Source organism: Crocodylus porosus, unplaced genomic scaffold (assembly GCF_001723895.1).
Source record: "Crocodylus porosus isolate Cpor-Errol unplaced genomic scaffold, CroPor_comp1, whole genome shotgun sequence".
In the NCBI taxonomy this organism is placed as follows: domain Eukaryota; kingdom Metazoa; phylum Chordata; order Crocodylia; family Crocodylidae; genus Crocodylus; species Crocodylus porosus.
The window spans coordinates 13,320,216-13,336,434 of record NW_017728950.1 but is presented as its reverse complement, the minus strand read 5'-3'; the positions used below and the strand labels follow the sequence as shown (position 1 = coordinate 13,336,434).

Sequence of the window (16,219 nt, the reverse complement as noted above, 5' to 3'; positions counted from 1 at the left end):
TTTATGGGAGGTAGGTGGAGTACACACACACACACACACACCACCCAGCAGGTAATTCTGTGGAGGGGAAGGTTGTGGGGAGGGGGAAGAGGTGTGGGGGACAGATCAAGGCCCCCACATTGAAGGACAGAGTGGGGCAGAGACAGAGGCAGGAGGTGGGTGAATGGGGCCCCAGGGTAGGTCATGGAATAGTTGGAGCCAAGGCAGTTGTCCATAGGTGCAGGGGGAATCCTGCCACTGCGTGCACCCTAGGGAAGGCAAGGGGGGGCACATGCCCCCCAGATTTGTACAGAGGGTGGAGATGGACTGGGGCTCTGTGCCCCACTGCCACTGCCTTGGGAGCCACATGATGCTTCTGCCATGTGTCTACAGGGGACATGGCACAGCTTGGTGGTGGCAGGCACATGGTGTTGCATGGCTTCCTAGGCAGTGGCAGCAGGGTGCAGAGCCCCATCCCACAGCAGCAGTATGTCTCCACCCCATGCACAAATCCAGGGGGCATGTGCCCTCTGTGCCTCCCCCAGGGTGTGCGCAGCAGCAAGAGCCCCCTGCATCTCTGGATGAGCTGCCCAGGAACTAACCATCATACAACCCACCCTGAGGCCCCATTCATTCCCCTGCTTCTGCCACACTACTTCCATGGGGGCCTCAATCTCCCTCCCCCCCATGCCCCTTCCCCTTCACAGACGTGCCTGCTGTGGTGGGCAGTGTTTCACATGCCAGTGGGTTGCGATCCTGGCTGCTTGCAGGCTGTTGTTGCATGCCTGTGTCTGTTCACATCCCCTGCTGCAGGTGCCAGAGCCTGTGCCTGGGCTGCCCTGTGGCCCTCTGTGCTGCCACCACTGCCCTTTGTTTGTGGGGGCTAAGGCCCATTAGCCCCAGCCTTCTGCCACTTATGGCTTCAGCCCCAGAAGTCTCCCAAGACCCCAGGTAAGGCTGTTCTGACCAGCCTAGGTTCTGACTCCAGCCTTCCTTAGCCCACCTTGGGAAATTTGCTGTGTGCCAGAGCACGTGTATAGGACAGTTCCCTGAGGACATGCAGCAGCAGTACAACTATGTGCCCCTACTGTTTGTCCCCAGAGAAATACTTGCGTGTGCTTGTCTGGACATGCCCTCTGTTTCTAGGTTCAAGGGCCTTCTCTTGGCTTTTGTGTGTTCCCAGAACCAATCCAGTTTTATTACCAAACTCCTGCCTAAGCTCTGTTGCAATATACTTGGTGCTTGAGAGATCTTTGAAGGACTCTTTCAAAGTTTGAATTTATTTTGTAAGCAGATAATTGGAATTTGGGTGAAATTTAGTAACCTAAGTCCAACAGACTGATTCAAATTTGCCCTGCACAGGCAGATACAGAATGCATTTGCTGCCTAAAATTATTAAGCACCCCAACTTCATACTGCAAAGTTCCCTAGGCATCTACACAAGTCTTTTGGACATGTTCAGAGGGAAAAAGTTACAGCAGGAAGGTATCTGAAGGTTAAGCTTGCTTTCTGTTCAATATCCTAGTAGCTATAGCACTCATCCAGGACGACAGAGACGAGGCTTCTAGACAGAGACCAGGCTCACTCTGAAGAGATAGAATGCCACTTCTTCAAGTTCCTAGGAGGTTGATTTTACTGGCTACTAAACAGTATGTTAGGGAAGGACACTTTTCATCCCTCTTGTTGAAGCTGGGCACATTAGCAACCAAGAATGTGTATCATGGGGAAGTAAAACAAACAAAAGGGAATAGGTTTCTGTTGCTTAGTGGGTGTTGACCTCTTGGGAAGGTAGATTCCATTTTTGGTTCCTTTATGCATTTTACAGTAGATACTAGGAAGCATGCTGTGCACGCTTGAATCCTCTTGGGCTAAGGAAAGCCTAGGACACTAGTCTTAGATTTATGAGGATAGCTATAACCACTAGCCTTTTGGGCAGATGCTAAGCACCACCATTAGTTCAATACCTCAGAAACAGGACTGCAAGTGGAAAGGTACCCAAGCTCAGACATACCCCTATGCTCAGTGCTGTTATTTCTCTAAGCACTTCCTGACCTTCTCAATTTTCCATTCCAGTTGTCTGTCTTTCTCCATTCCCTGAATTAACCGTTTACATACTTAAATGTCATTGCTTTTTGGGGCAGCCTAAGTTTCCCTTTGACTCCATAAAAATACTAGGTTAAACTGGCTCACCCCCTAGAGATAAGGCATATTGGCCATTTATACACACCACAAAATTGGCCTTTAAAGTGACTTAATGCCCTTTTGCACCACTTTAATGTTTACACATGTTGGTGGTGTAATATGTGTTAAATGACTTTGGGACACCACAAAATAAAACATGTCCGAGGTGTTTTAGTTTGCTATCTTACAGCTGCAGAGGGAAGCACTGGGCCCCGTGCAGCTCGAACTGTGCAGGCAGCCTGTGCAGGCAGCCTGGCAGTAGGCCATGCAGGCAGGCACCACTGAAGGAAAAAAAAAAAAGAGCAGCGAGTGTGATTTCCCCGCCCCCAGATGCCTCCAGAGCCTGCCTGCCTGTCTGAGCTGCGTGGGGGCCCAGTGCTTCCCTCTGCGGCTGCAGTGACTCCCAGGACCACCTGGGCTGGGTGCCTGTGGGTGGGAGCCATGGGGGTGGTGCCATCACTGCCCCCCCCCCGCAACTCAGGGTCCAGTCAGTCCTCTGGCAGCTCGCCCTCCCCTCCCTGCCTCTGGAGAGGCAGATAAGGATTGGGCCTGACCCCTTCGTACATGCCATGGGGGTTTACTTCACCCTAAATTGAAGCGGTGTTTTTAAAAACCCATTGCTTCAATTTAGGAAGAATTAAACTGAAGTAAACCCCCGTGGTGTGTACAGATGGCCTTAGATATTAGGTTTTGGGACTGAAATGCAGGTACCTCTGGCACTAAACTGAAACTGATCTGTAGTGGATATTAAATATTAAAATGCAATTTTTTTCAAAAGACTTACTTCCCAGGACCATTACTAGATCAATATCTTAGATTTAGTAAAATGCCTCAATGACTCTTTGCCCCCAACTAGTAGGACTTTCCCATAATTTTTCAGGTATACGGAAACACGGAGAAACACAAGGCTTCATGAGTAGTCTATCATGAGTAAGAAATGAACTTAAATGTTATTTGAATGCAAGTATCAATAATACATATTTATAACATAAAACTAATTGCCTGATATAATTTCCTTTCTTGCACTGTATCAGGTGGTCTTTGTAGCACTTCTTTTTTCATTAAAGCTTCTTGGTGTAGTTAAAACTTAATTAAATTGTTGTGAAGTTGTAACATTCATGAGAACGTCTTACAGGAATGGAAGAATAGTGTATAAATAATATATATCCTGCAATATACCATTAGGTATTTATTTTTCTGTCTAATGAACAAGGGGAGAAAACCTCATAAAGACCTTTTTTATATACTGCATAGTAATATATTTCAGAGGTTTGTCAAAAAAATCAATCACAATACCACCTTGCTAATTATATTACTGTTGAGAAATCAGCACTGTTGTACTACTAGGTTTTTTAAAGATGAATTATAAAGCTAAAATGAAAACGTATATCTTCTCAGAATGATATACCAAGTGTGTGGGGGGTTATTGAGAACATGACTCATTTTAAATTTGTCTTTATTTAAAATTATTTTCTCCACCCTATTAAACCAAGTCATAGTAACTTGTTGTCCAAGAATTCATCATTTTTTGAGATTATTGATGGTAGAGGTGATTTGACATCAATGGGAGTTTTGACATCAACTTTAGTGAAGTCAGTATTTTAATGTAACTCCTAATAATAGCAGACGACTTCATCCTGCAAGGTTCTGACCCCCTCCAACTGACTTAGAAGTTTGTAATGATTCATTTGGGGACATTTTAGCTAAAAGGATAGTGCTGAGAGAGAAGGAAAATCTTTGGAGGGGCACTTGTATACGCATGGAGCTAATTCATGCTCCAGAATTCACTTACTTCATTCATCCTCATATTGTACTTTTCAAAAGCAAACCTCACTGAGCCTGTTATTCTCTTCATTATGAAAGCACTTAAACCTCAAGCAACATCAAGGTCTCTATAGGTTCTGTACAAACCTATATGTACAAACCTATAAGATTGTAAGAGACAATCATTTTCTCATGGAGCTTATCGTCTATTTGATAAGAGAAAGAAGCTAGGTAGGTCTGATATTTTTTGCATTTTTCTATTTTAATTACTTTGAAGTTGAAAAAAAATCCTTGATTTGCCTACTTTTGGGGGCAAACATTTTCACGAAGTTTTGTCCTTTAAAAAAATCAACTGTATTTAAAATATGATATTTTCACAAATATCTAATCTTTTTAAACAGATTTTAATCAGTATTATTGCATAGATGATACACCAACATTCAGTAAAGATGAACAGCTTCCCAAGTTCAGCAGGAAATCTGTGCAGAGCAAGGAACAGAATCAAGAATACAGACATATGCTTCAACTGCAAGAACATCCATTTATAAATTATATTTTAAAATGTAACTACTAATACTTTGATACAAAAGGAGTTTGGGACCATTGTAAATTTTCCTTTGACTTTACCGCAGACTGTAGCTGTTCATGACTTATCAAGATCTCACTGTACTATGAAAAAAAAATAAGCAGACAAAAATACAGTGATCTCACTAGTCAATCCATCTTTTCTTATTTTGTTTGGGAATAGTATTTTTATAAGCTAAAAATGAAATCAAATGCTTGCAGCCTCTCAGCCTGTCTTTTGAGTTTACCATTTCAAACTTCAAAACTAAATAGCCATTTTATGGCCAGGAAATAATAGGAGCTGGGTACATGTTTAATGTTGATTATTCTATTTTACTAGTTTTCCCAAATCTTGGCTCATAGCTGACTGAATGTTATTGTGCAGTAATATTTCAAAGCCACCTAGATTATGGAATCATCTTTGTAGCCCACAACACGCTGAGTTTCTACTATTGTTTGAAACAAGCAACTTGAGTTCAAGTAGGGCTTTGCAACCAGATGAAAATCTCAGAGCTAAAATGAACTCTGTCTAACCCAGGATCCTTTTGCCTCTTTCTTTCTTGGTCTTTCTTTTTCTATCCACCAAATCCACAGCCAGATAACACTTTCCTGCTGCGAAATTTTTAAAATCACTGACAGCTCTGGCAAATGAGAGCTGTCATAGTTTTGGAATGAGAAAATCAACTGCAGCTTACACAGATCTATGAGCTGATAGGAGTTAATTGACAGCTTGCAGGATTTGGTCTCCAGGCAGAGTTAGAGGGAATGGGAGCCCTGTGGGTTTCATTTGGGCAGAGATAAAGCAGGTTTTTATTCAGTGCTCATGGAGAGAGCATAATTAACCTTTTAGAAGTTTAAGAATGATCAAATTGTTATTCATTTTTGCAAATGAGAAAAGAGAGCTTCCCTTTCTGCCAAGAAAATGCCAGTGCAGATTTCAAGGTCACTTGATGATCCTCTTTGACTAAAAAGATGGAAATAAAAAAAAAAGAGGAAGATTGAGAAATGTCACCACAAAAACATTCATTTGTCAGGATATAAAATGAACAAATGCTCTTTTCTAACATAATATACTTAGTGAATGTTTAGAATACAGTCGCATTTGCCTGGTGGATTCTAAAGGCGATTAAGGTTTTCATTGTATTGTAAATATGAAATTTGTTGCCAGCTGCTGTCTTTTGTGTGCCTGATATCATGTTTTTTTACTTTTTTTAAAGGATATAAAGGGCCATTATATAAGACAGATGAGGTTCTTCAAAGATATGCAATATACGTGAACACAGATGGATGAAGGGTAACCATTTTGTTCAGTAATTTGAAAAAAATATATTTTAAGTACATTCTTTTTATTAACAGCGACCTAATACAAATGAATTCTTAGTAAGTAACATCTGTAATAATCTCTATGTTTCTGAGAGAAAAATAAATTCTCTCATTGTTCTCTCCACTTACTGGGTCTGACCAAAATTCCCACTGATATCAGTAAGACATAGGTCAAAGTTGCTCTTCTCCTTTTCCTTCTTCCAAAACACCAAGCTCTTAATTTTCTTTTTTTAGCAAGGTAACCAGCCCTGGGTTTGTTTTGTTTGGGATTTTTTTTGTCCTGCTGCCAGCAGGAAAACAGGATATTTTATATTTGCAGTGTTTGCTCTACTTGCCCTGGACATTATGAAGCAAAACTAATAAGTCCCTTTCCTCTTGAGGTAATTCTTTCCCTGTTTCTAGGATAAGGAAAGGAATCAAATGAGAAGTATTCAACTCAACATATATCATTTACATGCTGCATAGAAGAATACAGCCTACTAGACACTTGAATTGCTAAAATAAATATAAAAGTAAGTTGGCATTTAACACTCGAAAAATGCAAAGAGAAGTATGCAAAAAATTAACCCCCCTCCCATCCAAGGCTTATGCCCCTTTGGCACTTTCCTGTGACAACCCTCACTCTTGCATCTTCCCACTCAGTGAGGCAGAGCACTCTTGTAACCCTCAGAAACCACATTTCCCATGTTTCTTCAGGTGGGATTACAACATTACAACCATTTCATCACATTTCGACATCAGAGAAAAATTCACCCTCTTTTCTATGATAAAATGGTTCTAACTGACCTCTTACAACTCAAAGGGCATATCTACATGTGCATTAATGAGCCTTTCTAATGTGCATTACATTTAGTGCTCAGAGTGCCTATACACGAGCGAGGAGGCTGCTCCAATGTGCTGGAATTCCAGTGGCTTGGAGCAGACTCGCACTCCAGCAGCATCCTGTGTCTCATGTATCAACATCCCCATGCATAACATTGGTGCTGGGGGCACCTGAAATAAAGCTTATTGAATGAGCTTTAGTTCAAGTGCTCCTGCCGCCATTTTTAAGCACAGAGATGCTGATACGGGAGACATAGCAGCACTTTAATTAGAGCAGCTCTAATTAAAGGGATTCCCTCCCACCCCTGGAACACATGTAAAAGTGTCCTCCAATGTGAGCTTCTAAATCAGTATGCATTAGGCTGCGCTAATGTGCAGTAGCACATTTGCACACTTTTTTTAGTGTTGCTTAATGTGTAGTAGATTATTTTACTGCACATTAGTGTAATGTCATGGGTTTTTACATAATACTTTAATACACAGTAAAATAATCTACTGTGCATTAAAGCACATGTGTAGATGCCTCCAAACAGCAGCAGTTTTTCTAGTAGAATAAACAGCTGAACTATAGAGTCCAAAAGCCTTCACATAGGTGCATGTCATCTGGGCAAGGTGCAGTGGATGGCTGTTGTACAAAGAAAATTTTGCCCTCTCTTCTATTCCACTATTTTGTTCTGAAAATAGATATTACAAATGTCAAGGCACTTTTCTGTCTGCTGCAGACAAGCCCTTTAACATGAACCTGGTAAAGAAATTCATTTGTTAAAGAAAGTTATTTTGGGAATGAGAAATATTTGCAGTGTGACTATTTCCCTTTAGCGCACAAACATTTTCTTATCATGTTTTGCTTGAAGTAAATCTTTATTATTACAGTACCTGAGGGAAAAATTGTTCTGGCTTCCTGAAACCTACATGTACAGACTAGGCATTCTTGGCATGATTATTATTTAAGTTACCTGCTTTTTTTAAAACATATTTTTACTCTGATAAACATCCTAGCTTCTTTGATTTAGGCAAGCATGATGGTAAACTGATACCCTTGCTAACTGTTAATAAAATTAAACTGCAGTCCACGAAAACTTTTATCCCTAAACTATATTTAATAATGGTGGAATAAAGGATCATATAAAACATAAACACAGTTTTGCTGATACCCTCATTGTGTAATAGTCATTATTGTTCTATTTGTTCTTTTTAATGGGTTGTTTTTGGGACACAGTCTATCAAAAGCAGCTGCTTTAAAACTGAGATAATCCAGAATTCATGGTTCCATTCTTCAGGGAATGGACACGCTACATCACCATACAGTGTGCCACAGCAACATAGCAATCACATGGGTCTACATGTGATCAGCAGCTATGTTGCTGCGATGGCATGCTCCCTCTGTATAGTGTGCTGCTACGGCAACATAGTGGCAAAATCTAACCATGTGCTACATGTATGGCACAGCAACATATAGACACGCCCAGTGTGAGCAAATGCAAGAAATCTCTGCATTAGACCTGAAGGTATCTGTTATCTTAATTTCAGAGAAGTATTAAAAAAAAATCCAAGTCCTTGTGTTTGCATATTGACATAGTTCTTCAGCTACTTGTTAGTTTATGGAAGGAAAACACAGTCAACCCTGAGAAAGCATGAGTAGCTTTTCAGTCTAAGTGCCAGTGGAGCCAGGAATGAAGTATACCTGTGATGAGAGAGATGATGAGAGTCTGGAAGTCTCATTAGGTGCCTGCTTTTGTGGTGAATTATTCATTCTCAAATCATATATGTGTGTAAATAGGAAGAATCTGCCTGACTACAATTGCCATCCAGTTAAATGTTCGATTGTAAATTTTGCAAAACAAGCCTAAAAGCGTGCAAAGTTTTATAAAATGCATCTGTTGTATCTGTTTCCAAAAAAGGTAATAATGAGCTAGCTTATATGTTCAGACTTGCAGCAAGCCTTTAGGTTTTTCATTCTAGAAAACTTATTTAGTTTTTACAATATGAAAATTATAGACACAATGACATTTAAACCTTTGCTTTTCATAGCATTTCACACTTACACCATTTTAAAAGACAGCTATTAACATTTACAAAAATCTTTCAGAAACCAAATGTTCTAACGTGCAGAATTCCAATTATGCTGTGTAAGAGGGTTATCAACCATTCTTCTACAAGAATACTTTGAAGTGCTTGGTATTAAACCAAGAGCTAAAATGTCAGTTGCACATAGACAATAAATTAGGGTTTATAAAACCATGTAAGATTTATTTAATATTACAATTTTGACCTTTACACTGCCTTAACTATAACTTGCTTAAGTTTTTCTCTCTCATGCCTTCTTTCTTTATCTGGCTAATTTTACTTGAGTGTTAAACAAAGGTTGTGTTACATCTTATGCAAAGTAATATCAAGCCTTCATCATGTTAGTGCTAGCTTTCAATTGTATGAAGATAATAAAGTAAGGTAAAACATTTTACATTTTCAGAAGAGATATATTCTGAATTGCTGAGCTCAACATTCTGGGGAATATGCTTCCAAAGTCCCCAAGCCACTGCAGTTTACTTCTTAATCTCTTTTTTTATTATAAACCTACAAAAAGTAACTGTCCTTAGGCTTTTAATGAAGTGTGCAGCTCAAAGATGTGCAGGTACTCCTACTCTCCTTACAAGTAAGTATAAGAGGATGTTATGGCCAAGATTTTCAAAATATGAGTGCCTGAAGTCAGGCTAATTCCATCCTTAGTTATCTAAATAAATGGTATGATTTTCAAAATTGCTGAGGATCCAGGTTAGAATTGGCCTGGAGACATGCAGAATGATATTTATTGATTTTGATTTATAGAAGATCATAGCTTAAAATGGAAATAGGTAACACAAGTAGCTATAGTGTGATGGAAGGATGAAAGGCTACTCATTTTTTCTTGACACACAAATAAATATTCCCCGACAAATACATTGAAGATAATAAACTCATCAAACTTTCAGTTCACTCTTTCGCAAGCTCATTCTTTTTGCCTCATTCCTAGAAGTTTGACAAATACAGGATCTGACAAACAAAGATGAGAAGAAGTTTCCATCGATCAACAGTCAATATAGAGCTGGTGAAAGAACAGCTAGAGAGGCTGGATATCTCCATAAGTCAGTAGGACCAGATGAACTCCATCCAAGAGTGCTGAACGAACCAGCCAAAGTCATTCCAGGACCACTGGTGAACTTCTTTGAGAATCTTTGGCACTCAGGAGAGGTCCCAGAAGACTGGAAGAGGGCCAACATTGTGCCCATTTTCAAGAAGGGATGAGAGAGGACCCAGGGAACTACAGACCGATCAGCCTGATCTCAATCCCATGAAAAATCCTCAAAGTTTCACAAGGAGTCCATATGGAATAAGCTGCATATTGGAATGCAAAATTCTGAATGACAGCCAGCACAGTTTTGTCATGGGTAAGTCATGTCCAACTAACCTCATCTCTTTCTATGACCAGGTTACTCACCACCTAGATAAGGGAGACCTAGATAAGGGAGATGAGGTTGACATCATTTACTTGGACTTTAGGAAGTCCCATGAGGCTGTTAAAGTAAAATGAGGGGACTATGGGCTCAACAATTCAATGGGTGGGAAACTGGCTGCAGGATTGGACCAAGAGAGCACTTATAGATGGATCTGTGTTGACCTGGTAGAAGGTAGCCAGTGGGGTCTCCCAGGGTTCAGTACTTGGATCAGTACTTTTCAACATCTTCATCAGTGATTTGGATGTGGGGGTGAAGAGCACACTGGCAAAGTCTGCTGATGACGCTAAGCTCTGGGGAAGTGCGGCCATGCATCAGGGCAGGCTGATGTTCCGGGCAGACCTAGACGGATTAATTAGATGGGTGGACCAGAACCAGATGCCGTTCAACACAGAAGTGTGAAGTGCTCCATCTGGGAAGGAAAAATCCACAACAAAGTTACAGGCTCAGTGGTGCTATGCTAGCTCTGCCACTACAGTTAGCAGAGCAAACAATACGCTGGCATGCATCAACTGATGCATCTCAAACAAAACTATGGAAGTTATTTCCCTGCTCTACTCAGCACTGGTGAGGCCGCACTTCAGTACTGCATCCAGTTCTGGGTGTCACACTTCAAGAAGGTTGTACAGAAGCTTGAGAGAGTCCAGAGAAAAGCCACTCATATAATTAGAGGCCTGAAGAGCAAGCCAAATGATGAAAGGCTGACAGATATGGGATTGTTCAGCCTAGAAAAAAGAAGACTTTGGGTGGGATTTGGTGGCAGCTTACAAATATATCAAGGGTGAGCATCAGGGGTTAGATGAAAAACTATTCACCAAAGCACCCCAGGGGAAAACCAGGAGCAATGGTCATAAACTCCTAGAAGAAGGTTTCAGACTGAATATAAGGAAAAGCTTCTTCACGGTTCATGTGACCAGACTCTGGAATAGACTCCCAGCAGGGGTGCTGCAGGCACCTACCCTGGAGATCTTCAAAAGGAGACTGTATGCACACCTTGCTGGGGTTATTTGACCCCATCTGTCTTTCCTGCCCAGAGGAGGGGGGCTGGACCTGATGATCTCACAAGGTCCCTTCCAGGCCTAAAATTCTGTGAATCTGTGTGAATTATGCTGTCCTTGAGGACATCCTATCTGCATCTCCATCCCTTTTATAGGGAAGGTGCTCTACCTTAGATGATTCCATTGATCTTAAGCATGGCATTGCACAGGGAGAGAGGTAATCTCTCACATCATTGGCTCCCAAGCCATTTACGACTTCATAGGCTAACATAAAAACCTTCAATTCCATCCTGAAACCTGTTGATAACCAGCATTGATCCCAGACAGCTTTTATAATAGCCCCAGTGGCACTGGACAAAACTTTTGTAGACTTCACTAAAAATGTCATCTGAATCTTGTAATGACTATATAGTGAACAACAGTGAACATGTTAAGATGGGGTTGTCAACTGGGGGTACACTTAGCCCTGGGGGTACTTGTACCGGTGCTAGAGGGTACACGTGGGCAGGCAGGGATGGAGTGCCACTGCCTCCCAGGAGCAGGTCTGGGGTGAGGCGAGGGCAGCAGTGCCCCTCTGTGGTCTAGGGCTGCCACCACCACACACCAGCCCAGTGATCTTCTCCGCACTGCAGAGGGGTGCAACTGCCCTCACCCCAGCCCAGTGAGCTTCCCTACCTTACTCCTGGGAGGCGGCAGTGCTCCATCCTTGCTTGCCTGCACGCCGTCTCTGCCTCCCTGCTCTGTGTCTAGAAACAAGCTACCTCCCCCCACCTCCCTATTCAACGTTCGGCCATGTGCTACATCCCCTGCTCTTACTCAGTATCTGGCTGCTGGGGGATGAAAAAAAAGGTTGAAAACCCCTGTGCTAAGATAACTGCCTGTTCAACATGTAAACTCTGCAGAACACCTTTCTGAGCACAGGTGAGTAAACTTTTTGCAACTTTGAGAGTTTTCTTCTACGTCTTTTGTAGTTATTTCTAGGCAGAGGAGAAGGGAGCATTTATTTATATCAGGACTAAAAATGGTGGCAGTAAGAAAAGGGGATGAGCAATGGTGGTATTCACTCCTGGGTTCCACAGCTATGCCAGTGCGATGACTCTAGCAACCATTAAGCCTACCAGAGGAGGTGGGTCATCCAACCCTCAAGAAACCTCACAGGCCAGACCCAGCTCATCTCTTCAGCCTGGATTTCTTCAGCCTTCACAACAGACATATGAGGGGAGACCTTGTTGCCGCCTATAAATTTATCAAGGGAGGACAACAGGGAATTGGTGATGTGCTATTTACCAGAGCGCCCCAGGGAGTAACTAGGAATAATAAATGCAAACTAGTAGAGAGCAGATTTAGGTTAGACATTAGGAAGAATTTTTTTACAGTAAGGGTGGCCAGAATCTGGAATAGGCTTCCAAGAGAGGTGGTACTATTACCTAACTTGGAGGTTTTCAAGAGGAGGCTTGATAGTCACCTGGCTGGGGTCATCTGACCTCGGTCCTCTTTCCTGCCAGGGGCAGGGGGTCAGACATGATGATCCATTATGGTCCCTTCTTAGTCTACAATCTATGAATCTATGGAGCCATATGAATGCGGCTACCCCTAACTTACATTATCCCAATTGTTTATTAACTTGGGTTGTCACTTACACCATTGCCTCATGAAGTCTTCTCTTCAGCTGTGGTTCACTGATGAGTGAATGTCACAAGTGATGCCTGAACATTTCCCCACATCTTAAAATGAATCTTTAGAGAAACAAGAAAAAACCCAATAACCAGAAAAGCAAAACCCCCGAAATCCTGATGAAAAAAAACGAAAGAAATAATTTTGTACCGGATAAGTAAGCAATAATTTGCTTCCTGGTGTCTCCAGCACAAAGGACAATCAGGATTACTAATTATTACAGGAAGTCATAAGCTGCACTAGATGATGATCCATATTAAGTGATTTTTCTAAATGAGAACCTTGAAGATGCACTGCCACCTTTCTTCTTAATTTTTGGGGTAGCACGCAGAAGCTTCCATCAGGTCAGTGCCACATTCTTCCAGGCGTTGTACTAACAGAATACAGCAGACTGCCCCAAAATGCCAAATCTAAATGACCAGATTAAACAGGAAGGAGAAACAAATGAGCAGGCAGGGTGGCAGAAAGTAGGAGAGGAAGGGCTAACTCATTTCAAGTCGGAGAGGAAATCAGGAAAGACTACTCAGGGTCTGATTCTCATTTACTCTACAGGTCCCTTCACTGCTTTTAGAGTGTAAAGGTGCTGTATAATAAATGAAACACATTGACCTCTGTGCATCTAATTCACCACAAGTTCTCATTTACTTTACTGCTAGAGTGGTTTAAATGGGCCTCACTGCAAATAAGAATCAGTTCTACAGTGCTTGTGAGGGGAAAAGGAAGGAGACTAGGACTTACATGGGATTTATTGCCTGGAAAATAAGAAAGGGGCAATAAGTCTTTAGGAAGGAGTCAGGTAGAAGTTGCTTGTCTAGAACTTGAGGGCAAATGAATGAATTTCTAGTAAAGGGAATCAGCATGGTGACAACACTTGCAGCACAGCAACAAGAATGTGCAAAGGGTCAGCCTGGGCAAACTGGGAGGCTTTGGCCAATGCTGCATCACAAGCAAAGACAGGAGCAACAGCTGAACAGGATTCAGTGGACCACGTTAGTCCCTCATGGGCTGCTCATGGCCGGTGGCCTGCCAGTTGGACTGGCCTGGCATAAGACAAAGAGCTGTAGATAATAATGGGTAACAATCTTTTACTAGATTCAGATTTAGCAGATGAATCATAAAATAAAAGACATTTCTGTTAGAATCCAGTGCTAAAAGACCTAACTTACCTCTGGCTGAACTTTGAAGTTTCTGTGAAAACTTCTTAATCTAATAAGTAATTAGGGAAGGAAATTAGGAAAAGTGAAGTAATTAGGGAAGGAAATAAATGTTAAAAAAACTAGAAACAATACACGAATCTATCTGCAATGTGTGATAAGCCTAGTAGGAATGAGATGTGCTTGGGACTTACATGGAGGTTAAACCTATTCCAAGATATTGTGTCTTTTCAGAACAAGGTGGATGATCCTGAGAATAGTTTCCAATAAAAAATATGTTAAGATTGGAGACCTGCTTGGGAATGGAAGGAGCAGATGCAGAAAACGACATTGAAGTTCTACTCCGAATATTCTGCAGGGAGCTGAGCAGTTAAGACCCTGATGACTGAAAGGGCACACTGAATGCCAGCACAGAGTCATCACCTGGGAGCTTTCCCTAGACACTTTTCTTCAGATGTCTCAACTACAGAGCTAAGGTTAAAATGCTGAGATTTGCTGGACAAAGATCAGGAATTAAATTCAACTCCATGTTCATTTCATTTTACTCAGTCGCAGTTTAGAGATCCAGGGAGGTCACTGTTATTTTCTGGAAGTGAAGAAAGTCCTGAGAGATCAGAATATTCACTGTGTCACAGCATGCTTCTTTCTGTGAAGTTGAGAGGTGAGACATATTAAATAGAAGCTCTCCGTTTTTCCTCCACCCAAGAGTAGCCTTGAATTTCAGCAACTATCACCATAGCCATAACAATGTTTCTTCAAATGCACCATCACACAAACACAGACTGAACTTGAAAACAGAAAAACTGGGAATTCTAGCTATAGCCAAAGACACTTTTAATTTGAGTTGACTCCAGAGAGCAAGGCAATGGACTTTCTCTCTGATCCAGGCAGCAACTTTAAAATGTAAACTTTTTTTTCCTTATAAGAATGATATGCTAAGTAATGCAGTATTAGATCCCTTCTTTTCCATCTCTCCACTCCATGCAGCGGAAGCAAAATTTGTCATATTTATCAGTTGTTATTAACATGGTCTTGTTAATATACTTGCAGATTAATTTAATGCATAGCCTGTAGGGCCTTGGTTTAAAATGAAAAATAAGAGGCAGATGCTGATAATGCTCACTAAATGGACACAGCACATTTTACCATGTCATTTCATAAAGAGTAGCAAGATGCATAGTCATAAATGTTTCCAGGATTGGCCACTCAGTGAGCACTTAGGCATAGAAATTTAAATTGGAGGAGGGGAGGGAGCGTGGTTTCCAGAGTTGCTAATGTAAGGAAAAATAGTATTACAGGAATGTGAAAGGAACATGAGAAAATGAAAAGCTTATATTACTCACTGAAGAAAAAGAAAAAGGCAATGAGAAGCTTCTGTCAGATATCAATCACTTTGTTTTACTTAGAATATTAATTAACTGTTACATCTTCCAACTCCTTTAATTGGTCAAAGTTTGGCTACAGTAAATTTAGCCTTTCAGTTATATCAAGAACTTCCACAAAATAGAATTCAGAAGCCCGAGTTGCCTCTTTATTATGTTTTATTAGTTTTATGTATTATTAGTTTTTATGTTTCCTCTCTCCCTCTCCTTTTTTTTTCCTTCCCAACCAAGACTATATGAAGGGGCTAGGGCACTCAATCAACTTTATTGAACCACAGCCGTTTCCATACCTCTCAAGAGTCTGTGCTTTATTGGAAAGTCATATACTTACACACATTTGAATTATGGGTTAACCATTTTTTCATGTTTTTACACTGTGGCTATTAAATTTGTAAGCAAATAATATTAAAAGTGTAAGAAATCCAATCAGATTTCAATATCTTGTTACGTTTTTGTGCTGACTCAATATCATGCATTTTCTTCCCCTCATTCAGAACAATTACTGATAAAAAGCATGATTTTGCTCTAATTTTCAGGTTGGATGTTGTCAAGCCAGTGTCAAGATTTTCTTTATATTGGGTTTGTAAGGATTTTCCAGTATACATTGAGAAAGAAAAAGTACTGTACTGTATCTAGTTCACCAGAGTCTGTTCACTTTATAAGACTCAGTTTCATAGATTTCATAGACAGTAGAGCTCGAAGGGACCTCAGAAGATCATTGAGTCCAGCCCCCTGCCTGAAGGGCAGGAAGTCAGTTGAGGTCACAGGATCCCAGCAAGATAAGCAACCAATTTGCTCTTGAAGGTGTTCAATGTAGGTGCTTCAACCACCTCCAATGGCAGGCTGTTCCAGACCTTGGGGGCTTGGACAGTAAAGAAATTCTTCCT

General features: G+C 41.1%; 1 long non-coding RNA gene across 1 annotated transcript in view; it reads left to right on the top strand.

Annotated features, from left to right (window-relative positions):
* Positions 1-5,876, top strand: part of LOC109323432 — a 38,990-nt gene extending 33,114 nt beyond the window's left edge. Inside the window, exon 3 of the long non-coding RNA XR_002104667.1 lies at positions 5,706-5,876. This is a non-coding gene — a long non-coding RNA (uncharacterized LOC109323432). The remainder of the gene's footprint in view (positions 1-5,705) is intronic.
* Positions 5,877-16,219: the final 10,343 nt, after the last annotated feature.